Below are 25704 nucleotides of genomic sequence, written 5' to 3' on the forward strand. Positions count from 1 at the left end.
ATGCAGACTTGATGGGTCGAGTGGCCTACTTCTGCACTATAAATTCTATGACAATTCTATGACATGGGTTCCCATCCCACCCTATGGAGTTTCCATTCAGTTAATTAAAAATCTGGAATTGAAAGCTCATCTCACTGACCAATACCATTTGCCATTGATGGTGTCAAACCCGTCTGGTTCACTAATGTCCTTTTGGATAGGAAATCTTCCATTCTTACCTGGTCTGGCCTACATGTGACTCCAGACCCACAGCAATGTGGTTGACTCTTATCTGCTCTCAGGGATGGACATCAAATTCATCCACATTCCATAACGAACAATATAAAGAAGATTCTTCTGACCCCATTCTAAGGCAGATTGTGAATTGACTGTAAACAATTGCTGAGGCTGAGACGCCTGAGGAACATTAGGCAATGCTTCCCACTAAAACCCCATCAATGTTATAATTCAGAAAACCAGTGAAGGATGATAGTGGAGCCAATCTTTACTCAGTGCTACATTTATTTGCAGAGCGAAACATTACAAGCAAATACCTCCTAACTCAACTACGCCACTGTCTCAATACGTGTCTCCTTATAAGTGCACAACTTATACCCATTACCTGTATATAATTGAACAGAAATAAATTACATTCGATATAAATCTCGCTTTTCCCACTTCATTATTTCCACTCGACATATTTAGCATCGACATTAAGTGAAACCCGGCGCTGTGCTGATACAGGTAGTATCAGGCGGTAACTGTGCACAAACAAAAATATAAGTAGAAACACCAATGAGAAAACCTGGGTAAGCGATAGAGATTTCAAAAATGCCAGAAACATGGAATGATTTTTCCCAAAATTGCCCGAACGAAGCTCTGAGGAATCGAAGAGAAAAGTGTTGGAAATACCCAGCTCGAATGCGAGAATCTGCAAAGGGTTAACTTTATCAGGTCTGATCCTGCATCAGAAGCAGAAAGTGGATGAGGTGATGAAAACCCTTACCAGCTCCTCTCCATCTTCGTTTTGTTCGATTCTATTCAGAGGACCCTTGCCTACCATGCTCCAGGAGCAGGTTCTGACTGAAGAATCTGTACCCAGGACGTTAACCTCTCTTTTCTCTCACACACTGTGTGCTCCCAGCAGTTGCTAAGGTAACTTGACGAGACCCTTCTCCCAGTCGCGGGTCGCACTGTACAGGAGTGCGGTTAACAGATTTGATTTACAATCATGCTCTATACTTCCAGGTCATTTAGTCAGGCACGATGCTGGGATTTCATAATTACCCCAACCCCCCCCGCCTCCCCCAACCCTTCCTGATATCCAAGAGCTAATTCTTTTTCTCTTACTTATTTCCGCATTCGCTGAGGAAGCTCTGTGAGGCTTTAACTTAACTAGGGTCTGGTCGAAGCCGGCAAAGAGGCGAAAGACATCCTTATAGGTCCACGGAGGCTGGGCGATTACAGGCATCAATCCCAAGAGTGGAATTGGCTCTTTAACCTGACGATTGATTCATTTGACGGCTGTTGGAAGCTCAACCCCCCCCCCCAACCCCCACCTTCACTCACAAATAGTTAGCCCACCGTTGTTTCTTCACCACACCCATCAGAAGCACAACCGCCGTTTTCAGAGAGGAGGCCTGAAGCCTGCTGACTCCCCATCCTCGCCGCACGGCACGGACGTTGTGCGGAGCCCAGGGGCGTACAATTGAAACAGGCCGCGAGATCCCTCCAACTTCTTCAACACCGGCCCCCACTACCACCCCCTCCCCCCAGCACCCCTCCCCTCAAAGGAAGAACACCCGGTGAATCTGGGTAACACCTAGGATAGCTCAATGGCCGCCCGTTGGAAGAGCAGAACTGCAGCCCCCAGGTTCCGACTTCTTATAGTGAGCAAGACATCCTGTATACAAATGATCCTTTGCAACCCAGTCGCTGAACGAAAATGCTCCCGATGCCAAAGCAAAGTGTTGCTGGATTCCCCCCCCCCCCCCCCCCCCCCCCCCCATCCTCAACCCCTTGGTGTCTGGTTAGTAAATACTTCCCTGGTTTAATACAAAACACACGCGCAATTCAGACATTTTCACAGCTCATCAGGATTCCTCACTGTGTCTTGTCAGCCTTCATCGATCCGGCCCCTCATCCCTGTTGCTATTACTTTTCTTTCCTTTGCTTCCTGTCGAAGGTTTTTCAGTTGAGCAGATGCTCGGGTTATTGAATGTTGCTCATTAATAAAAAGCGCCTGCCCCTGGATTGTGGCCTGGGAGAGGGCCGGCGTTAATGCTGAAGCTGCGGTCAGGAATGAGTTTCAGATGGGATTGAGAGGTGGTGTGCGCACCACGTGAGGGACCCCTGGCCAAATGCAGAGCTGAGGCCTGCTCTGGAATGGCTGTCTGGACTGAGAGCAACATTAGGAACATGAGGAATGTCATTCAACCCCCTCGGGCGTGTTCCGCCGTTCAATTAAACCCAGGCTGATGGATATCTTAACTTTATCTCATCCGCCTTGATTTATTGAGCCTTCAAACCCCTGCCGAGAAAAAATATTTCTCTCTCCGCTTGGAACCGATCCACAGCTTCAACAGGTTTTCGGGGGAGAGAGTTCCAGATTTGCACGGTAGCACAAGTGATTAGCACTGTGGCTTCACGGTGCCAGGGTCCCAGGTTCGATTCCCCGCTGGGTCACTCTCTGTGCGGAGTCTGCACGTTCTCCCCGTGTCTGCGTGGGTTTCCTCCGGGTGCTCCGGTTTCCTCCCACAGTCCAAAGACGTGCAGGTTAGGTGGATTGGCCATGATAAATTGCCCCTTAGTGCCCAAAAATGGTTAGGAGGGGTTATTGGGTTACAGGGATAGGGTGGAAGTGAGGGCTTAAGTGGGTCGGTGCAGACTCGATGGGCCGAATGGCCTCCTTCTGCACTGTATGTGCTATGTAAGAATCTATGTATTTCCACGGCCAACTATGTGAATGGCCTGGCTCTGACTGTGAGGTTGTACCTTAAATTGAAAATACCTTAAAATAAGTTTATATTTAAGGTGGGTGGCACAGTGGTCAGCACTGCTGCCTCACAGCGCCAGAGACCCGGCTTTGATTCCTGCTAGCAGGGGGTGGGTGACTGCTAGGGGGTGGTCCAGGGGTGGCCAGGGGGGTTACAGGGGGGCAGTTTTTGGCAGGCCAGGTACGCACACGGCTGCCGCCATGTTGCACGGTCCAGCCGTCCATCGTTCGGGCTCGTGCGCGGCCACGGACCCGGTTATTCTCCGTTCGGATCCGCAGGTAAAGCTGGGGGCTTTCCGCTGTGCGGCTGCTGGCCCTCCACTGGGCGGAGGATCGGTGCGGGGGCGGCGCTGACTTTCTGGTTGTAAGGCCGGACGGACCCTGCGGAGAAAGCGGCAGAATCGGGGAATGCAGCCCTGAGTGAGTGAGCAGATTATTGCTGAGCAAGTGTCGCTTGGTCGCTCAGTTCACAACACCTTCCATCACTTTCCTGATGACTTGTAAGGGAGGAGATAGAAGTCGGAGGGGAAGTAAAACCCAGCTCCATCCATTACAATGTGGGGGTGGAGTTTCCACATTGGGCAGCAATTGTAAACTGGCACTGGGTAGATTGGGTTGGTGTCATCGACCAGGGGAGCCGGCACCAACTCACTGCTGCCACTTTGGCCATTGGCATGGTGGCAAGAATGAAGGCTACAATGTACTACCAGGGGCTGGGTGGGGTGGGGTGGATTTGGGGGATAGGAGAGGGGGCAGGGCGATTTGGTGGGTATGTGTGGAAAGATTTATTTCCAGTCCACAGCTGGGCAACATTATCACGTAAAATATAAGATATGTTGCAGTGGCATGGAGTGGCTCACTGTTCCCTGGAGAGGCTCGCTGTTCCCTGGAGGGGCTCGCTGTTCCCTGGAGTGGCTCGCTGTTCCCTGGAGAGGCCCACTGTTCCCTGGAGTGGCTCACTGTTCCCTGGAGTGGCTTGCTGTTCCCTGGAGTGGCTCTCTGTTCCCTGGAGTGGCTCACTGTTCCCTGGAGTGGCTCGCTGTTCCCTGGAGTGGCTCGCTGTTCCCGGGAGTGGCTCACTGTTCCCTGGAGTGGCTCACTGTTCCCTGGAGTGGCTCTCTCTTCCCTGAAGTGGCACGCTGTTCCCTGGAGTGGCTCCCTGTTCCCGGGAGTGGCTCACTGTTCCCAGGAGTGGCTTGCTGTTCCCTGGAGTGGCTCACTGTTCCCTGCAGTGGCTCGCTCTTCCCTGGAGTGGCACGCTGTTCCCGGGAGTGGCTCACTGTTCCCTGGAGAGGCCCACTGTTCACTGGAGTGGCTCGCTGTTCCCTGGAGTGGCTCGCTGTTCCCTGGAGTGGCTCACTGTTCCCTGGAGTGGCTCGCTGTTCCCGGGAGTGGCTCGCTGTTCCCAGGAGTGGCTCGCTGTTCCCGGGAGTGGCACGCTGTTCCCTGGAGTGGCTCGCTGTTCCCTGGAGTGGCTCACTGTTCCCTGGAGTGGCTCACTGTTCCCTGGAGTGGCTCACTGTTCCCTGGAGTGGCTCGCTGTTCCCAGGAGTGGCTCGCTGTTCCCTGGAGTGGCTCACTGTTCCCTGGAGTGGCTCACTGTTCCCTGGAGTGGCTCGCTGTTCCCTGGAGTGGCTCACTGTTCCCTGGAGTGGCTCGCTGCTGTTCCCTGGAGTGGCTCACTGTTCCCTGGAGTGGCTCACTGTTCCCTGGAGTGGCTCGCTGTTCCCGGGAGTGGCTTGCTGTTCCCGGGAGTGGCACGCTGTTCCCAGGAGTGGCTCGCTGTTCCCTGGAGTGGCTGGCTGTTCCCTGGAGTGGCTCGCTGTTCCCTGGAGTGGCTTGCTGTTCCCTGGAGTGGCTCTCTGTTCCCTGGAGTGGCACGCTGTTAGCTGGAGTGGCTCACTGTTCCCTGGAGTGGCTCTCTCTTCCCTGAAGTGGCACGCTGTTCCCTGGAGTGGCTCCCTGTTCCCGGGAGTGGCTCACTGTTCCCAGGAGTGGCTTGCTGTTCCCTGGAGTGGCTCACTGTTCCCTGCAGTGGCTCGCTCTTCCCTGGAGTGGCACGCTGTTCCCGGGAGTGGCTCACTGTTCCCTGGAGTGGCTCGCTGTTCCCTGGAGTGGCTCGCTGTTCCCTGGAGTGGCTCACTGTTCCCTGGAGTGGCTCACTGTTCCCTGGAGTGGCACGCTATTCCCTGGAGTGGCTCGCTGTTTCCCGGAGTGGCTGGCTGTTCCCGGGAGTGGCTCGCTGTTCCCTGGAGTGGCTGGCTGTTCCCTGGAGTGGCTTACTATTCCCTGGAGTGACTCGCTGTTCCCTGGAGTGGCCTGCTGTTCCCCGGAGTGGCTCGCTGTTCCCTGGAGTGGCTCGCTGTTCCCTGGAGTGGCTCACTTTTCCCTGGAGTGGCACGCTGTTAGCTGGAGTGGCTCGCTGTTCCCTGGAGAGGCTCGCTGTTCCCTGGAGTGGCTCGCTGTTCCCTGGAGTGACTGGCTGTTCCCTGGAGTGGCTCGCTGTTCCCGGGAGTGGCTCGCTGTTCCCTGGAGTGGCTCGCTGTTCCCTGGAGTGGCTTGCTGTTCCCGGGCGTGGCACGCTGTTCCCTGCAGTGGCTCGCTGGTCCCTGGAGTGGCTCACTGTTCCCTGGAGTGGCACGCTGTTAGCTGGAGTGGCTCGCTGTTCCCTGGAGTGGCTCGCTGTTCCCGGGAGTGGCACGCTGTTCCCTGCAGTGGCTCGCTGTTCCCTGGAGTGGCTCGCTGTTCCCTGGAGTGGCTCGCTGTTCCCTGGAGTGGCTCGCTGTTCCCGGGAGTGGCTCGCTGTTACCTGGAGTGGCTTGCTGTTCCCGGGCGTGGCACGCTGTTCCCTGCAGTGGCTCGCTGGTCCCTGGAGTGGCTCACTGTTCCCTGGAGTGGCACGCTGTTAGCTGGAGTGGCTCGCTGTTCCCTGGAGTGGCTCGCTGTTCCCGGGAGTGGCACGCTGTTCCCTGGAGTGGCTCGCTGTTCCCTGGAGTGGCTCGCTGTTCCCTGGAGTGGCTCGCTGTTCCCTGGAGTGGCTCGCTGTTCCCGGGAGTGGCTCGCTGTTACCTGGAGTGGCTCGCTGTTCCCTGGAGTGGCTCACTGTTCCCGGGAGTGGCTCGCTGTTACCTGGAGTGGCTGGCTGTTCCCGGGAGTCGCTCGCTCTTCCCGGGAGTCGCTCGCTATTTCCTGGAGGGGCTCACTGTTCCCTGGAGTGGCTCGCTGTTCCCTGGAGTGGCTCGCTGTTCTCGGGAGTGGCTCGCTGTTCCCTGGAGTGGCTCGCTGTTCCCTGGAGTGGCTCGCTGTTCCCTGGAGTGGCTCACTGTTCCCTGGAGTGGCTCGCTGTTCCCTGGAGTGGCTCGCTGTTCCCTGGAGTAGCTAACTGTTCCCTGGAGTGGCTCACTCTTCCCTGGAGTGACTCGCTGTTCCCTGGAGTGGCTCACTGTTCTCGGGAGTGGCTCGCTGTTCCCTGGAGTGGCTCGCTGTTCACTGGAGTGGCTGGCTGTTCTCGGCAGTGGCTCACTGTTCCCTGGAGTGGCTCGCTGTTCCCTGGAGTGGCTCGCTGTTCCCTGGAGTGGCTCGCTGTTCTCGGGAGTGGCTCGCTGTTCCCTGGAGTGGCTCGCTGTTCCCTGGAGTGGCTCGCTGTTCTCGGGAGTGGCTCGCTGTACCCTGGAGTGTCTCGCTGTTACCTGGAGTGGCTTACTGTTCCCTGGAGTGGCTTACTGTTCCCTGGAGTGGCTCGCTGTTCCCTGGAGTGGCTCGCTGTTACCTGGAGTGGCTGGCTGTTCCCGGGAGTGGCTCGCTGTACCCTGGAGTGGCTCGCTGTTCCCTGGAGTGGCTCGCTGTTCTCGGGAGTGGCTCGCTGTTCCCTGGAGTGGCTCGCTGTTCCCTGGAGTGGCTCGCTGTTCCCTGGAGTGGCTCGCTGTTCTCGGGAGTGGCTCGCTGTTCCCTGGAGTGGCTTACTGTTCCCTGGAGTGGCTCGCTGTTCCCTGGAGTGACTCGCTGTTCCCTGGAGTGGCTCGCTGTTCCCTGGAGTGGCTCACTGTTCCCTGGAGTGGCTTACTGTTCCCTGGAGTGGCTCGCTGTTCCCTGGAGTGACTCACTGTTCCCTGGAGTGGCTCGCTGTTCTCGGGAGTGGCTCGCTGTTCCCTGGAGTGGCTCACTGTTCCCTGGAGTGGCTCGCTGTTCCCTGGAGTGGCTCGCTGTTCCCTGGAGTGGCTCGCTGTTCTCGGGAGTGGCTCGCTGTTCCCTGGAGTGGCTCACTGTTCCCTGGAGTGGCTCGCTGTTCCCTGGAGTGGCTCACTGTTCCCTGGAGTGGCTCGCTGTTCCCTGGAGTGGCTTGCTGTTCCCGGGAGTGGCTCGCTGTTCCCTGGAGTGGCTCACTGTTCCCTGGAGTGGCTCGCTGTTCCCTGGAGTGGCTCACTGTTCCCTGGAGTGGCTCGCTGTTCTCGGGAGTGGCTCGCTGTTCCCTGGAGTGGCTCGCTGTTCCCTGGAGTGGCTCGCTGTTCCCGGGAGTGGCTCGCTGTTCCCTTGAGTGGCTCGCTGTTCCCTGGAGTGGCTCACTGTTCCCTGGAGTGGCTCACTGTTCCCTGGAGTGGCTCACTGTTCCCTGGAGTGGCTCGCTGTTCCCAGGAGTGGCTCGCTGTTCCCTGGAGTGGCTCACTGTTCCCTGGAGTGGCTCACTGTTCCCTGGAGTGGCTCGCTGTTCCCTGGAGTGGCTCACTGTTCCCTGGAGTGGCTCGCTGTTCCCTGGAGTGGCTCACTGTTCCCTGGAGTGGCTCGCTGTTCCCTGGAGTGGCTCACTGTTCCCGGGAGTGGCTCGCTGTTACCTGGAGTGGCTGGCTGTTCCCGGGAGTCGCTCGCTCTTCCCGGGAGTCGCTCGCTATTTCCTGGAGGGGCTCACTGTTCCCTGGAGTGGCTCGCTGTTCCCTGGAGTGGCTCGCTGTTCTTGGGAGTGGCTCGCTGTTCCCTGGAGTGGCTCGCTGTTCCCTGAAGTGGCTCGCTGTTCCCTGGAGTGGCTCACTGTTCCCTGGAGTGGCTCGCTGTTCCCTGGAGTGGCTCGCTGTTCCCTGGAGTAGCTAACTGTTCCCTGGAGTGGCTCACTCTTCCCTGGAGTGACTCGCTGTTCCCTGGAGTGGCTCACTGTTCCCGGGAGTCGCTCGCTCTTCCCGGGAGTCGCTCGCTATTTCCTGGAGGGGCTCACTGTTCCCTGGAGTGGCTCGCTGTTCCCTGGAGTGGCTCGCTGTTCTTGGGAGTGGCTCGCTGTTCCCTGGAGTGGCTCGCTGTTCCCTGAAGTGGCTCGCTGTTCCCTGGAGTGGCTCACTGTTCCCTGGAGTGGCTCGCTGTTCCCTGGAGTGGCTCGCTGTTCCCTGGAGTAGCTAACTGTTCCCTGGAGTGGCTCACTCTTCCCTGGAGTGACTCGCTGTTCCCTGGAGTGGCTCACTGTTCTCGGGAGTGGCTCGCTGTTCCCTGGAGTGGCTCGCTGTTCACTGGAGTGGCTGGCTGTTCTCGGCAGTGGCTCACTGTTCCCTGGAGTGGCTCGCTGTTCCCTGGAGTGCCTCGCTGTTCCCTGGAGTGGCTCGCTGTTCTCGGGAGTGCCTCGCTGTTCCCTGGAGTGGCTCGCTGTTCCCTGGAGTGGCTCGCTGTTCTCGGGAGTGGCTCGCTGTACCCTGGAGTGTCTCGCTGTTACCTGGAGTGGCTTACTGTTCCCTGGAGTGGCTTACTGTTCCCTGGAGTGGCTCGCTGTTCCCTGGAGTGGCTCGCTGTTACCTGGAGTGGCTGGCTGTTCCCGGGAGTGGCTCGCTGTTCCCTGGAGTGGCTCGCTGTTCCCTGGAGTGGCTCGCTGTTCTCGGGAGTGGCTCGCTGTTCCCTGGAGTGGCTCGCTGTTCCCTGGAGTGGCTCGCTGTTCCCTGGAGTGGCTCGCTGTTCTCGGGAGTGGCTCGCTGTTCCCTGGAGTGGCTTACTGTTCCCTGGAGTGGCTCGCTGTTCCCTGGAGTGACTCGCTGTTCCCTGGAGTGGCTCGCTGTTCCCTGGAGTGGCTCACTGTTCCCTGGAGTGGCTTACTGTTCCCTGGAGTGGCTCGCTGTTCCCTGGAGTGACTCACTGTTCCCTGGAGTGGCTCGCTGTTCTCGGGAGTGGCTCGCTGTTCCCTGGAGTGGCTCACTGTTCCCTGGAGTGGCTCGCTGTTCCCTGGAGTGGCTCGCTGTTCCCTGGAGTGGCTCGCTGTTCTCGGGAGTGGCTCGCTGTTCCCTGGAGTGGCTCACTGTTCCCTGGAGTGGCTCGCTGTTCCCTGGAGTGGCTCACTGTTCCCTGGAGTGGCTCGCTGTTCCCTGGAGTGGCTCGCTGTTCCCGGGAGTGGCTCGCTGTTCCCTGGAGTGGCTCACTGTTCCCTGGAGTGGCTCGCTGTTCCCTGGAGTGGCTCACTGTTCCCTGGAGTGGCTCGCTGTTCTCGGGAGTGGCTCGCTGTTCCCTGGAGTGGCTCGCTGTTCCCTGGAGTGGCTCGCTGTTCTCGGGAGTGGCTCGCTGTTCCCTTGAGTGGCTCGCTGTTCCCTGGAGTGGCTCACTGTTCCCTGGAGTGGCTCACTGTTCCCTGGAGTGGCTCACTGTTCCCTGGAGTGGCTCGCTGTTCCCAGGAGTGGCTCGCTGTTCCCTGGAGTGGCTCACTGTTCCCTGGAGTGGCTCACTGTTCCCTGGAGTGGCTCGCTGTTCCCTGGAGTGGCTCACTGTTCCCTGGAGTGGCTCGCTGTTCCCTGGAGTGGCTCACTGTTCCCTGGAGTGGCTCACTGTTCCCTGGAGTGGCTCGCTGTTCCCGGGAGTGGCTTGCTGTTCCCGGGAGTGGCACGCTGTTCCCAGGAGTGGCTCGCTGTTCCCTGGAGTGGCTGGCTGTTCCCTGGAGTGGCTCGCTGTTCCCTGGAGTGGCTTGCTGTTCCCTGGAGTGGCTCTCTGTTCCCTGGAGTGGCACGCTGTTAGCTGGAGTGGCTCACTGTTCCCTGGAGTGGCTCTCTCTTCCCTGAAGTGGCACGCTGTTCCCTGGAGTGGCTCCCTGTTCCCGGGAGTGGCTCACTGTTCCCAGGAGTGGCTTGCTGTTCCCTGGAGTGGCTCACTATTCCCTGCAGTGGCTCGCTCTTCCCTGGAGTGGCACGCTGTTCCCGGGAGTGGCTCACTGTTCCCTGGAGTGGCTCACTGTTCCCTGGAGTGGCTCGCTGTTCCCTGGAGTGGCTCACTGTTCCCTGGAGTGGCTCACTGTTCCCTGGAGTGGCACGCTATTCCCTGGAGTGGCTCGCTGTTTCCCGGAGTGGCTGGCTGTTCCCGGGAGTGGCTCGCTGTTCCCTGGAGTGGCTGGCTGTTCCCTGGAGTGGCTTACTATTCCCTGGAGTGACTCGCTGTTCCCTGGAGTGGCCTGCTGTTCCCCGGAGTGGCTCGCTGTTCCCTGGAGTGGCTCGCTGTTCCCTGGAGTGGCTCACTTTTCCCTGGAGTGGCACGCTGTTAGCTGGAGTGGCTCGCTGTTCCCTGGAGAGGCTCGCTGTTCCCTGGAGTGGCTCGCTGTTCCCTGGAGTGACTGGCTGTTCCCTGGAGTGGCTCGCTGTTCCCGGGAGTGGCTCGCTGTTCCCTGGAGTGGCTCGCTGTTCCCTGGAGTGGCTTGCTGTTCCCGGGCGTGGCACGCTGTTCCCTGCAGTGGCTCGCTGTTCCCTGGAGTGGCTCACTGTTCCCTGGAGTGGCACGCTGTTAGCTGGAGTGGCTCGCTGTTCCCTGGAGTGGCTCGCTGTTCCCGGGAGTGGCACGCTGTTCCCTGCAGTGGCTCGCTGTTCCCTGGAGTGGCTCGCTGTTCCCTGGAGTGGCTCGCTGTTCCCTGGAGTGGCTCGCTGTTCCCGGGAGTGGCTCGCTGTTACCTGGAGTGGCTCGCTGTTCCCTGGAGTGGCTCACTGTTCCCGGGAGTGGCTCGCTGTTACCTGGAGTGGCTGGCTGTTCCCGGGAGTCGCTCGCTCTTCCCGGGAGTCGCTCGCTATTTCCTGGAGGGGCTCACTGTTCCCTGGAGTGGCTCGCTGTTCCCTGGAGTGGCTCGCTGTTCCTGGGAGTGGCTCGCTGTTCCCTGGAGTGGCTCGCTGTTCCCTGAAGTGGCTCGCTGTTCCCTGGAGTGGCTCACTGTTCCCTGGAGTGGCTCGCTGTTCCCTGGAGTGGCTCGCTGTTCCCTGGAGTAGCTAACTGTTCCCTGGAGTGGCTCACTCTTCCCTGGAGTGACTCGCTGTTCCCTGGAGTGGCTCACTGTTCTCGGGAGTGGCTCGCTGTTCCCTGGAGTGGCTCGCTGTTCACTGGAGTGGCTGGCTGTTCTCGGCAGTGGCTCACTGTTCCCTGGAGTGGCTCGCTGTTCCCTGGAGTGCCTCGCTGTTCCCTGGAGTGGCTCGCTGTTCTCGGGAGTGCCTCGCTGTTCCCTGGAGTGGCTCGCTGTTCCCTGGAGTGGCTCGCTGTTCTCGGGAGTGGCTCGCTGTACCCTGGAGTGTCTCGCTGTTACCTGGAGTGGCTTACTGTTCCCTGGAGTGGCTTACTGTTCCCTGGAGTGGCTCGCTGTTCCCTGGAGTGGCTCGCTGTTACCTGGAGTGGCTGGCTGTTCCCGGGAGTGGCTCGCTGTACCCTGGAGTGGCTCGCTGTTCCCTGGAGTGGCTCGCTGTTCTCGGGAGTGGCTCGCTTTTCCCTGGAGTGGCTCGCTGTTCCCTGGAGTGGCTCGCTGTTCCCTGGAGTGGCTCGCTGTTCTCGGGAGTGGCTCGCTGTTCCCTGGAGTGGCTTACTGTTCCCTGGAGTGGCTCGCTGTTCCCTGGAGTGACTCGCTGTTCCCTGGAGTGGCTCGCTGTTCCCTGGAGTGGCTCACTGTTCCCTGGAGTGGCTTACTGTTCCCTGGAGTGGCTCGCTGTTCCCTGGAGTGACTCACTGTTCCCTGGAGTGGCTCGCTGTTCTCGGGAGTGGCTCGCTGTTCCCTGGAGTGGCTCACTGTTCCCTGGAGTGGCTCGCTGTTCCCTGGAGTGGCTCGCTGTTCCCTGGAGTGGCTCGCTGTTCTCGGGAGTGGCTCGCTGTTCCCTGGAGTGGCTCACTGTTCCCTGGAGTGGCTCGCTGTTCCCTGGAGTGGCTCACTGTTCCCTGGAGTGGCTCGCTGTTCCCTGGAGTGGCTTGCTGTTCCCGGGAGTGGCTCGCTGTTCCCTGGAGTGGCTCACTGTTCCCTGGAGTGGCTCGCTGTTCCCTGGAGTGGCTCACTGTTCCCTGGAGTGGCTCGCTGTTCTCGGGAGTGGCTCGCTGTTCCCTGGAGTGGCTCGCTGTTCCCTGGAGTGGCTCGCTGTTCTCGGGAGTGGCTCGCTGTTCCCTTGAGTGGCTCGCTGTTCCCTGGAGTGGCTCACTGTTCCCTGGAGTGGCTCGCTGTTCTCGGGAGTGGCTCGCTGTTCCCTGGAGTGGCTCGCTGTTCCCTGGAGTGGCTCACTGTTCCCTGGAGTGGCTCGCTGTTCCCTGGAGTGGCTCACTGTTCCCTGGAGTGGCTCGCTGTTCCCTGGAGTGGCTCGCTGTTCCCTGGAGTGGCTCGCTGTTCTCGGGAGTGGCTCGCTGTTCCTTGGAGTGGCTCACTGTTCCCTGGAGTGGCTCGCTGTTCTCGGGAGTGGCTCGCTGTTCCCTGGAGTGGCTCGCTGTTCCCTGGAGTGGCTCACTGTTCCCTGGAGTGGCTCGCTGTTCTCGGGAGTGGCTCGCTGTTCCCTGGAGTGGCTCGCTGTTCCCTGGAGTGGCTCGCTGTTCCCTGGAGTGGCTCACTGTTCCCGGGAGTGGCTCACTGATCCCTGGAGTGGCTCGCTGTTCTCCTGACTGTAAGGATGAAATACAGACTGATAAGTCTTCACTCAGCAAGGGCATTGTTTGGATTTGACTGTTTATTTTGCGAAGCTACCAGATCCTCGCCAAGTTCTGTTTAAACGTTTATGTTGGGAGCGGTGGGCTGGAGACAGAATACAATCCCCAACCACTTGAGACCTTTTAAGATGAAAATCTCGTAGCTTTTCTGATTTATCTGTAAGATATAAACAACAACAAGTGGTACTCGGGGAATCCAGCAGGGTTGCAGTCCAGTTGTGCTCACAGTCTGTCTCCATATTAACAATGGACCCATTCCTCTAGGGTTCCTTCTTCTAACCACGGCTGGAAATGCAGGTTTGTCGGCCTTCCTGGGCTGGTCTGTAGGCTTCAGGATTTTTTTTTTTTTTTTTATAAATTTAGATTACCCAATTATTTTTTCCAATTAAGGGGCAATTTAGTGTGGCCAACCCACCTACTCTGCACATTTTTGGGTTGTGGGGGCGAAACCCACGCAGACATGGGGAGAATGTGCAAACTCCACACGGACAGTGACCCAGAGCCGGGATCGAACCCGGGACCTCAGCGCCATGAGGCGGTTGTGCTAACCACTAGGCCACCGTGCTGCCCTTAGGCTTCAGGATTGACACTTCTTCATGATCAGGCGATGTCTGGCAGGAACTTTAGAATGATACATTGTGCCATAACAAGGAGAAGGGAACGGATTGCATTTAGATAACATCCTTCGTATGCTGAAGCATCCCAGGGCACTTCATACCGGAAGACCACAAGAAATAGGCACAGGAATAGGCCATTCTGCCTCTCGAGCCTACTCCACTATTCAATAGGATCATGGCCGATCCGACACTCCTCATGTCCACCCTCCTGCTCTTTCTCCATTGCCCTTGACTCCCTCACTGGTCAAGAATCTATCTCAGCCATTTCCGTCAGAGTTTAGACGAATGGGAGATGATCTTATTGAAACGTGTAAGATCCTGAGGGCTGGACCATGAGAGGAGGCTTCTCCTTCTGGCGAAATCTGCAACTAGGGTCATGGTTTAAAAATAAAGGCAACTCTCCGTTAAGACAGGGATGAGGAGGTTTTATTTTTCTGAGTGTCATTAGTCTGTGGGACTCTCTTCCATAGAGAGCAGTGGAGGATGGGCCATTATAAATTCAATATACTTAACCTGCACTTCTTTGGACTGTGGGAGAAACCCGTAGAGCCCAGAGGAAACCCTGGCCATTGACTTCAGGAAGCAAAGTACTGTACACACCCCTATCAGCATCAACGGGGCCGAGGTGGAGATGGTTAGCAGTTTCAAATTCCTTGGGGTGCACATCTCCAAAAATCTGTCCTGGTCCACTCACGTTGACGCTACCACCAAGAAAGCACAACAGCGCCTATACTTCCTCAGGAAGCTAAGGAAATTCGGCATGTCCATACTGACTCTCATCAACTTTTACAGATGCACCATAGAAAGCATCCTATCTGGCTGCATCCCAGCCTGGTATGGCAACTGCTCGGTCCAGGACAGCAAGAAACTTCAGAGAGTCATGAACACAGCCCAATCCATCACACAAACCTACCTCCTATCCATTTACTCCATCTACACCTCCCGCTGCCTTGGGAAAGCGGGCAGCATGATCAAAGACCCCTCCCACCCGGCTTACTCACTCTTCCAACTTCTTCCATCGGGCAGGAGATACAGAAGTCTGACTACACGCACAAACAGACTCAAAAACAGCTTCTTCCCCACTGTTACCAGACTCCTGAATGACCCTCTTATGGACGGACCTCATTAACACTACATCCCTGTATGCTTCATCCGATACCAGTGCTTATGTAGTTACATTGTGTACCTTGTGTTGTCCTATTATGTATTTTCTTTTCTTCCCTTTCCTTTTCATGTACTTAATGATCTGCTGAGCTGCTCGCAGAAAAAAACTTTTCACTGTACCTCGGTACACGTGACAATAAACAAATCCAATCCAATCCAACGCATACACGGGAGAATGTACAAACTCCACACAGATAGTCACCCGAGGCCGGAATTGAACCCAGGTCCCTGGTGCTATGAGGCAGTAGTGCTAACCATTGTGCTGCCCATCCCAGGAATCGCTGCACTCCCTCCAAAGCAAGAACATCCTTCCTCAGATACAGAGACCAAAACTGCACACAGTATTCCAGGTGTGGCCTTACCAAGGCCGTGTACAATAGCAGCAATACATCCCTGCTTCTATACTCGAATCCTCTCACTATGAAGACCAACATACCATTTGCCTTCTTTACCGCCCGCTGTATCTGCATGCTTACCTTCAGCGACTGGTGTACGAGGACACCCAGGTCTCATTGCACATTCTCTCTCTCAACCTATGATCATTCAGATAATAATCTGCCTTCTTGTTTTTGCTACCAAAGTGCATAACTTCACATTTATCCACATTCTACTGCATTAGCCATGCATGTGCCCACTCACTCAACTTGTCCAAATCACACTGAAGCGTCTCTGCATCCTCCTCACAGCTCACCCTCCTACCCAGCTTTGTGTCATCTTCAAATTTACATTTAATTCCCTCATCTCAATCATTAATATATATTATGAATAGCTGGGGTCCCAGCATCGATCCCTGTGGTACCCCATTAGTCGCTGCCTGTCACTTGGTGAAAGACCTGTTTGTTTCTACTCTTTGTTTCTTGTCTGTCAACCAGTTTTCTATCGATCGCAATACCCCTAATCCCATGTGCTTTAATTTTACATGTTAATCTCTTATATGGGACTTTGTCAAAAGCCTTCTGAAAGTCCAAATATATCCATAAGACCATAAGACATAGGAGCGGAAGTAAGGCCATTCGGCCCATCGAGTCCACTCCACCATTCAATCATGGTTGATTTCAACTCCATTTACCCGCTCTCTCCCCATAGCCCTTAATTCCTTGAGAAATCAAGAATTTATCAATTTCTGTCTTAAAGACACTCAACGTCCCGGCCTCCACCGCCCTCTGTGGCAATGAATTCCACAGACCTACCACTCTCTGGCTGAAGAAATTTCTCCTCATCTCTGTTCTAAAGTGACTCCCTTTTATTCTAAGGCTGTGCCCCCGCGTCCTAGTCTCCCCTGCTAATGGAAACAACGTCCATCCTATCCAAGCCATTCATTATCTTGTAAGTTTCTATTAGATCTCCCCTCAACCTCCTAAACTCCAATGAATATAATCCCACGATCCTCAGACGTTCATCGTATGTTAGGCCTACCATTCCTGGGATCATCCGTGTGAATCTCCGCAATATCACATCCACTGGCTCCCCCTCGTCAACTCTGGTAGTTACATCTTCGCAGAATTCTAGCAGATTTGTAAAGCATGACTTCCCCTTCATAAATCCAAGCTGACTCTGTCCGATCCTGCCACTACTTTTATTGCTCTGCTATGAAACCTTTGATTTGAGGGTAGCTCTTGGGCGAACGGGTTCAAAGGTTCAAGGCAGGGAGGCGGGGTTAGGCTACTGAGTTGGATGATCGGCTGTGACCATAATGATTGGCGGAGCAGGCTCGAAGGGCCGAACGGCCTCCTCCTGCTCCTATCTCCTACGTTTCCGTGTTTCTATGACAAGGGCAGCTGCTACAACAGCACCACCTGCAGGTTCCCCTCCAAACTGTCCTGACTTGGAAATATATCGGCTTTCCTTCACTGTCACTGTGTCAAAACCCTGGAGCTCCCTGCCGAGCAACACTGTGGGTTTACCTACAACCATATAGACAGCGGTTCAAAAAGGCAAATCACCCTCACCCACTCAAGGGGTAATTATGAAATGAAAAATGAAATGAATGAAATGAAAATCGCTTATTGTCACAAGTAGGCTTCAAATGAAGTTACTGTGAAAAGCCCCTACGCCACATTCTGGCGCCTGTTCGTGGAGGCTGTTACGGGAATGTGGGAACAGGAATTAGGGATGTGATTAAATGAACATCCGCATTAAGAGTGGGAGTAGGTCACTCGGCCCCTCCAGCCTACCCCGCCATTCAATATGATCGTGGCGGACTGACTGTAAGCTCAACTTCACATTTCTGCCCTCCCCCAATAACCTTTCACCCCCTTTTGCTCATTAAGAATCTCTAATTCAACCTTAAAAATATTCAATGGTTATGCTCCCACTGCCTTTTGAGAAAGAGAGTTCTAAAGTCTCACGACCCTCTGAGGGAAAATAATTCTCATCTCCGTCTTAAATAGGCGACCCCTTATTTTTAAACAGTGGCCCCCCTGGGGGGGGGGGGGGGGGGGATGCCCCCACGGTGGCCTGGTGGAGCCCACTGATCCGCGGGCGGGCCTGTGCCGTGGCGGCACTCTATTCCTCCGCGCCGGCTGGTGTAACAGTCCGCGATGGCTGACGCGGAGATGAACCCTCCCCCTGCGCATGCGCTGGGATGATGCCAGCACACGCTGGCGCACCCGCGCATGCGGCAACTCGCGCCGGCCGGCGGAGGCCCTTTGGCACCGGTTGGCGCGGTGCCGAGCCCTTTCCGCGCCGGAAGGGCGCGGTGCAAACCACTCCGACGCCGGCCTAGCCCCTGAAGGTGCGGAGGATTCCGCACCCTCGGGGCGGCCCGACCCCGGAGTGGTTCACGCCACTCCTTCGCGTCGGAATTGCGCACCCCGCCGGTTTCTGAAGAATCCTGCCCTATATGTTTCAATAAAGTCGCCTCTTACTCTTCTGAACTCTAGTAGATACAAGCCCAGTCTGTCCAACCTTTCCTCATCAGGCAATCCTCACCCAATCCAGATATTCATCAAGAAAAGGCAAAATACTGGGGACGCTGAAAATCTGAACTAAAAACAGAAAATGCTGGATAAACACAGAAGGTCTGGCAGCATCTGTGGAGAGACACAGCGTTAATGTCTCAGATCTAAATGTTTCCTTCCACAGAGTATATAGTCTAGTAACTTGGCAGCACGGTAGCACGATGGTTAGCACTGTGCTTCACAGCGCCAGGGTCCCAGGTTCGATTCCCTGCTGGGTCACTGTCTGTGCGGAGTCTGCACGTTCTCCCCGTGTGTGCGTGAGTTTCCTCCCACAGTCCAAAGATGTGCAGGTTAGGTGGATTGGCCATGTTTAATTGCCCTTAGTGTCCAAAAAGGTTAGCTGGGGTTACTGGGTTACGGGGATAGGGCGGAAGTGTGGGTTTAAGATGGGTGCTCTTTCCAAGGGCCGGTACAGACCTGATGGGCCAAATGCCCTCCTTCTGCATTGTAAATTCTATGATTCCATATCTAGATTCAAATGCCCCATGATTATTGGCGTGCCTTTCTGGCTAGCTCCTATTATCTTTTCCTTTGTACCCTGTCCGTGGATACACTTTGTCTACCATTTGCACAAGCGACCTTTGTTATTTCTCATCTCAATCCAACTGCTTCCATGTGCTGGATTCCTGAACTTAGATCGCCTGCCTCCGTCGTGCTGACACCATCGTTAGTTAACAGATCCGCCCCTCCACCATATCCTGCCTTCCTAAACCACAGATGCCCTTCAATATTCAGACCCCTATCTATGCCAACCTGTAGCCGTGCCTCAGCTGACAGCCCCTGTTCCATGAACTGGGCAGCATGGTAGCATTGTGGATAGCACAATTGCTTGACAGCTCCAGGGTCCCAGGTTCGATTCCGGTTTGGGTCACTGTCTGTGCGGAGTCTGCACATCCTCCCCGTGAGTGCGTGGATTTCCTCCGGGTGCTCCCGTTTCCTCCCATAGTCCAAAGATGTGCAGGTTCGGTGGATTGGCCGTGATAAATTGCACCTCAGTGTCCAAAATTGCCCTTAGTGTTGGGTGGGGTTACTGGGTTATGGGGATAGGGTGGAGGTGTTGACCTTGGGTAGGGTGCTTTTTCCAAGAGCCGGTGCAGACTCGATGGGCCGAATGGCCTCCTACTGCACTGTAAATTCTATGAAACTAATATTTTTTTTTAATGTAGCATTTTTGATATTTTGTGAAAATTGAGATAAGGACACTGAATTTATGTTCACCTCAATGTTGCGAGATTTTGTTTAGAAGTAGACAGGAGTATAGAGTGAGAAATGCTGATATGCGCTGACCCCCCCCCCCCCCCCCCCCCCCCCCACCCCCCTCCCTCCACGATTGTTAGAAACATGTAAGAAGTCTCACAACACCAGGTTAAAGTCCAACAGGTTTGTTTCAAACACGAGCTTTCGGAGCGCAGCTCCTTCCTCAGGTGAATGGTGCTCCGAAAGCGAGTGATTTGAAACAATCCTGTTGGACTTTAACTTGGTATTGCAAGGCTTCTTATTGTGCTCACCCCAGTCCAACGGTGGCATCTCCACCTCGCGGTTAGAAACAAGGGAATACATTCATTAAAGAACAGCAATCAGTGAATAAGGTCTTGTTTAAAACATTCCCCATTTATTCACCAGTTCATTCTTGATCCTGCTTGTTCTCCGCAGCCAACACCGCCCTCCAGTGGCCAGAGGAAAAGCCTACCTGACGGGACAGTGTTTGGACTGAATTTCGTGCTGCTGGTGACGTCCCCCCTAAAAACGGGGCTGACCAATTTCAGCGGCCGGCGAGTCCGTACCTCGCCATATGATTGGCTGCCGTCAGGTGGGCTGTCCCTGTGGTGTTTTGAATCCTCTTGTGCTTTTCAAGTAGATAAACCAACCATCCAGTTTCCATCCGTTCTGGATTTTGCCCACCGTTTCCGCAACCTTACCCCGCCCGATCTCTGACATTTCTCGGTTCTCCCTCGCTCACGATCGAGCCAGCCCATATCCCAGCTACTCTCCTTTCCTGACTGAGCATTGCCCGCCTGTTAACCTCTCGACGGCACTTGTCCCACTGGCAGCGCGTTGTGCCCGGCGTGCTTGTAAACCGAAAATCCTCCACCGCTGACACCATGTTGCGTTTTCCGACTCTGTCTGCCAGCTCGGCAGATCAACATGAAATTACCAACCACATAATAAGGCGTTAGTTAACACAAAAATATTCATTTATTAAGGATTTGGGAAGTTGGTAGCAGCATTGCACAGTTGGGGAACTTATACACATGTTTTTTAAATTTGTTTGTCCATGGGATTTATTTTTAATTTTTTTAATGAATCTTTATTGTCACACTAGGCTTACATTAACACTGCAATGAAGTTACTGTGAAAATCCCCTAGTCGCCACATTCCGGCTCCTGTTCGGGTACACAGGGGGAGAATTCAGAATGTCCATTTCACTCGACAAGCGCGTCTTTCGGGACTTGTGGGAGGAAACCGGAGCGTCCGGAGGAAACCCACGCAGACACGGGGAGAACCTGCAGACTCCTTACAGACAGTAACCCAAACCGGGAATCGAACCTGGGACCCTGGAGCTGTGAAGCAACAGTGCTAACCACTGAACTACCGATTTGGGCAGCATAGAATTATAAAATATCTGCAGTGCAGAAGAAGGCCATTCGGCCCATCAGGTCTGCACTGACCCTCTGAAAGAGCACTCCACCCAGACCCACTGCCACGGCCCATCCCCATAACCCCACCTAACCTGCACATCTGTGGACACCATGGGGGAATTTAGCATGGCCAATCCACCTAACCCGCACATCTTTGGACTGTGGGAGGAAACCGGAGCCCCTGGAGGAACACCGGCTTACCATTGGCCCTGGTCGGTCATGTGCCTCTTGACCGATTGGTTGCGACCAGTCATGTGACGGCTCTCCGATTGGTCAAGAGGCTGAGTTAACCACGCCTCCATACCGAGGTATAAATAGTCAGAACGCCCGCCGGTCGTCCATTTACTGTAGTCGACCGCAGGGCTGACTTCTAGCTCATTAAAGCCTAACTTTTGTACAGCAACTCGTCTCGCGTTCGATTGATGGTTCATCAGATGTGTCTTGGGGAACTGGGGTCAGCGAGAGCTGAGTGTGTTGCTGCAGTGGAGGGGACCTCTCAATGGACCAGGCAGTGGGAGAGGGCGGGCAACACCCTTCAGTGCTACAAACCGGGCCACAACTGAAGGGGGGGGGGGGTGGGGGCACAGGACACCCAATGTTTCAGTCTCCAACATTGACATCTCCGCAATTCACCCTCCCCGTGGCCCTCCTCCACCCCCAGAAAATGTGCACACTTATGGATGCCAGGCGCCGGAATGTGGCGACTAGGGGCTTTTCACAGTAACTTCATTGAAGCCTACTCGTGACAATAAGCGATTTTCATTTCATTTCATTTCTGCACCGTAACAATTCTGCGCTCCTGTGAAAAAGCTGAGTTGCGTTGAGATTTGATGTCAATTACGGCGTAACAAAATACAGCACAATGGAAATAAAATGGGAGGGTCCAGTGAGATAAGCCAGAGTGTGTAAGAGTCGCAAGAAAATCTCATCAATGTTGGTTGAAACCGCCTGATTGACAGCTCGCTGCTGCGACTGAGTGAGCAGTGACGACAGCTGGCTGAGGGTTTTGAAACAGAAATTGTTACGGGCCTATTTAAAAGCAGCAAGGTAGAATCAGAGACTTTCTATTTTGACACAGGCAGTTGCTCTGTATTCTTAGGTCGCTCTCTTCAAGAGTCGTTAAGAAGCCTGACTGGTGACATTCATATTCCGCGGGAAGATCGATACTGCCATTTTACATTCCCATATTCCAGCTTCCTGCTCTGCTAGATCAACAACAACTTGTATTTAAAAAGCTCCTTTAACATATTAAACTGCCCATGGCATGCGTCACAACAAGGGGATCCAGCAAAATCTGACTCCGAGTCATGCAAAAGAGATATTGGGACGGGTGACCAGAATAATAATCTTTATTGTCACAAGTAGGCTTACATTAACACTGCAATGAAGTTACTGTGAAGAGCCCCTAGTCGCCACACTCCGGCGCCTGTTCGGGTACACGGAGGGAGAATTCAGAATGTCCAATTCACCTAACAGCACATCTTTTGGGAGGAAACCGGAGCACCCGGAGGAAACCCACGCAGACACGGGGGGAACGTGCAGACTCCGCACAGACAGTGACCCAAGCCGGGAATCGAACCTGGGACCCTGGAGCTGTGAAGCAACAGTGCTAACCACTGTGCTACCCTGCCGTCCACTAGGAGCTGGGTTTTAGATAGACCACCTGGAAGGCAGGGAGAGAGAGGGGAAGAGAGGCGGAGAGGTTGAGGGAGCGAATCCCTGAGCTGAGGGCCCAGGCAGCTGGAGACACAAATGGTGGTGATGGTGGAGGGGATAGAACATAGAACGATACAGCGCAGTACAGGCCCTTCGGCCCTCGATGTTGCACCGACATGGAAAAAATCTAAAGGCCATCTAACCTACACTATGCCCTTACCATCCATATGCTTATCCAATAAACTTTTAAATGCCCCCAATGTTGGCGAGTTCACTACTGTTGCAGGTAGGGCATTCCACGGCCTCACCACTCTTTGCGTAAAAAACCCACCTCTGACCTCTGTCCTATATCTATTACCCCTCAATTTAAGGCTATGTCCCCTCGTGCTAGCCACCTCCATCCGCGGGAGAAGGCTCTCGCTGTCCACCCTATCTAACCCTCTGATCATTTTGTATGCCTCTATTAAGTCACCTCTTAACCTTCTTCTCTCTAACGAAAACAACCTCAAGTCCATCAGCCTTTCCTCATAAGATTTTCCCTCCATACCAGGCAACATCCTGGTAAATCTCCTCTGCACCCGTTCCAAAGCTTCCACGTCCTTCCTATAATGAGGCGACCAGAACTGTACGCAATACTCCAAATGCGGCCGTACTAGAGTTTTGTACAACTGCAACATGACCTCATGGCTCCGGAACTCAATCCCTCTACCAATAAAGGCCAACACACCATAGGCCTTCTTCACAACCCTATCAACCTGGGTGGCAACTTTCAGGGATCTATGTACATGGACACCGAGATCCCTCTGCTCATCCACACTACCAAGAATTTTACCATTAGCCAAATATTCCACATTTCTGTTATTCTTTCCAAAGTGAATCACCTCACACTTCTCCACATTAAACTCCATTTGCCACCTCTCAGCCCAGCTCTGCAGCTTATCTATGTCCCTCTGTAACCTGCAACATCCTTCCGCACTGTCTACAACTCCACCGACTTTAGTGTCATCAGCAAATTTACTCACCCATCCTTCCGCGCCCTCCTCTAGGTCATTTATAAAAATGACAAACAGCAACGGCCCCAGAACAGATCCTTGTGGTACGCCACTCGTAACTGAACTCCATTCTGAACATTTCCCATCAACTACCACTCTCTGTCTTCTTTCAACTAGCCAATTTCTGATCCACATCTCTAAATCACCCTCAATCCCCAGCCTCTGTATTTTCTGCAATAGCCGACCGTGGGGAACCTTATCAAACGCTTTACTGAAATCCATATACACCACATCAACTGCTCTACCCTCGTCAACCTGTTCAGTCACCTTCTCAAAGAACTCGATAAGGTTTGTGAGGCATGACCTACCCTTCACAAAACCATGCTGACTGTCCCTAATCATATTATTCCTATCTAGGTGATTATAAATCGTATCTTTTATAATCCTCTCCAAGACTTTACCCACCACAGACGTTAGGCTCACCGGCCTATAGTTACCGGGGTTATCTCTACTCCCCTTCTTGAACAAAGGGACCACATTTGCTATCCTCCAGTCCTCTGGCACTATTCCTGTAGCCAACGATGACCTAAAAATCAAAGCCAAAGGCTCAGCAATCTCTTCCCTGGCTTCCCAGAGAATCCTAGGATAAATCCCATCCGGCCCCGGGGACTTATCTATTTTCACCTTGTCCAGAATTGCCAACACTTCTTCCCTACGCACCTCAATGCCATCTATTCTAATAGCCTGGGTCTCAGCATTCTCCTCTACAATATTATCTTTTTCTTGAGTGAATACTGACGAAAAGTATTCATTTAGTGTCTCGCTTATCTCCTCAGCCTCCACACACAACTTCCCACCACTGTCCTTGACTGGCCCTACTCTTACCCTAGTCATTCTTTTATTCCTGACATACCTATAGAAAGCTTTTGGGTTTTCCTTGATCCTACCTGCCAAAGACTTCTCATGTCCCCTCCTTGCTCGTCTCAGCTCTCTCTTTAGATCCTTCCTCGCTTCCTTGTAACTATCAAGCACCCCAACTGAAACTTCACGCCTCATCTTCACAACTTCACGCCTCATCTTATAGAGAACGGACAAGAGGCTAAAACTGGAGTGAAGTGGAGCTTTCAGAGGGTTGTGGGCTGGAGGGGCTGTTCAAGTGATTGGGAAGTGGGGGGGGGGGAGGGGAGGGGAGGGGGGGTGGCGGAGGTGATGTCGGGATTTTAACCGTGAGCATTCGAAATCCGAGGCAGCGGTGGACTGTGAAGGGGCGAGACTGTGAGGGGTGAGAGGCGAGTGGGGCTGGGTCTGAGTTAGGATAGGGACAGCAGAGTTTGAGATAAGCTGGAAGGGGGGAGGCAAAGCAGGATAGCTTTGGAACTGCCTTGCCTGGAAGGAGGGGTGAGAGCTTCAGCAGCAGGTGAGTGAGGGGCGGAGATGGGCCTTTAACGGAGATGGAAATGGGTGGTCTCGGCGATGGGGAGGTTATGGGTTGGAAGCCCAGCTCACCCTGAGGTCAACTCGGACATGTTGATTGCTGTGGGTCCTGGGGGGAGGGGAATAGAGCTGGCGGCTAGGGAATCATAACCAAAAATAAATTTTGCTTTCATGGGATGTGAGCATCACTGGGAAGGCCAACCATTCATTACCCATCCCTAATTGCCCTTGAACTGTGGCTTGCTCGGCCATTTCAGAGGGGCAGTTAATAGTCAATCACGTCGCTGTGGGTCTGGAGTCACATGTAGGCCAGACCGGGTAAGGGTGGCAGATTTCCTTCCCCAGGAGACATTAGTGAACCAGGTGGGTTTTCACAGCTATCAGTTGCCACAGTGGACTTTGAACCCATGGTCCCAGAGGCATTAGTGATACTGGGCCTGTGACATAAGCACAATGCCACCATCTCCCCTATTCCTGTTACAACCATCTTTACAATTATATCAGGATGGCCATCTTTATGTCACAGCACATGAACGCTGACTATTGAGATGCCTTCTCACAATCGTACACTTCACTACCAGGGATGCGTCCGAGCACAGAACGCTGACTATTGAGATACCTTCTCACAATCGTACACTTCACGACCAGGGATGCATCCGAGCACAGCTCCAATATCAGGGCGAAATCCTGTTGTGAAAAGCTGGGTGTTAAAAGCCAATGTCTTCTCCTTGGCTCTGGGCTGTACAATATCAACAAGCACTCAACGTAATGGCTGACATTGCTGGCCTTACATGGAGTGTAAACACTGAACTAATCCTTAAGCCGTGTACCGGCCTTATCGCCTTCTGATAAAGGGAGTTTTCTTTCTGCTCTCCGAGTTGACGCAACCTAAATAATTTAAATTCCAGCCTGTCCACATGGTGCCTGACAACAAAATTCAACCTTTATGCGGAGTGTATTATACCAATTGATACTATATAAATAGCGAGTCAGATGAATAGTCTTCACGTGAAAGTGAACTCAAGGTTCTGGGGAGTTTGGTGTGAGATGGCGAGAATGAACTGGGGGGGGGGGGGGGCACAGTGGCGCAGTGGTCAGCAAAGCTGCCTCACGGCGCCGAGGTCCCAGGTTCGATCCCGGCTCTGGGACGCTGTCCGTGTGGAGTTTGCACGTTCTCCCCGTGTCTGCGTGGGTTTCGCCCCCACGGCCCAAAAGATGTGCCGGGTGGGTGGATTGGCCACGCTAAATTGCCCCTTAATTGGAAAGAAAAAACAATTGGATACTCTAAATTCATAAAAAGAAAAAGAGAATGAACTGGGGACAAATGGTTGGGTTACGCGGCCTGGACTTTGGAAGAATTGGGGGTTTGGACAAAAACTGAGAATGTGA

The 25704-nt window shown here is 54.2% G+C and overlaps 1 protein-coding gene across 3 annotated transcripts in view; it reads right to left on the reverse strand.

Annotated features, from left to right (window-relative positions):
- palld (palladin, cytoskeletal associated protein) overlaps window positions 1–25704 on the reverse strand; it is a 499404-nt gene that overhangs the window by 400157 nt on the left and 73543 nt on the right. The window lies entirely within an intron of this gene.

The sequence above is a fragment of the Scyliorhinus canicula genome, chromosome 8, assembly GCF_902713615.1.
Source record: "Scyliorhinus canicula chromosome 8, sScyCan1.1, whole genome shotgun sequence".
NCBI lineage: Eukaryota > Metazoa > Chordata > Chondrichthyes > Carcharhiniformes > Scyliorhinidae > Scyliorhinus > Scyliorhinus canicula.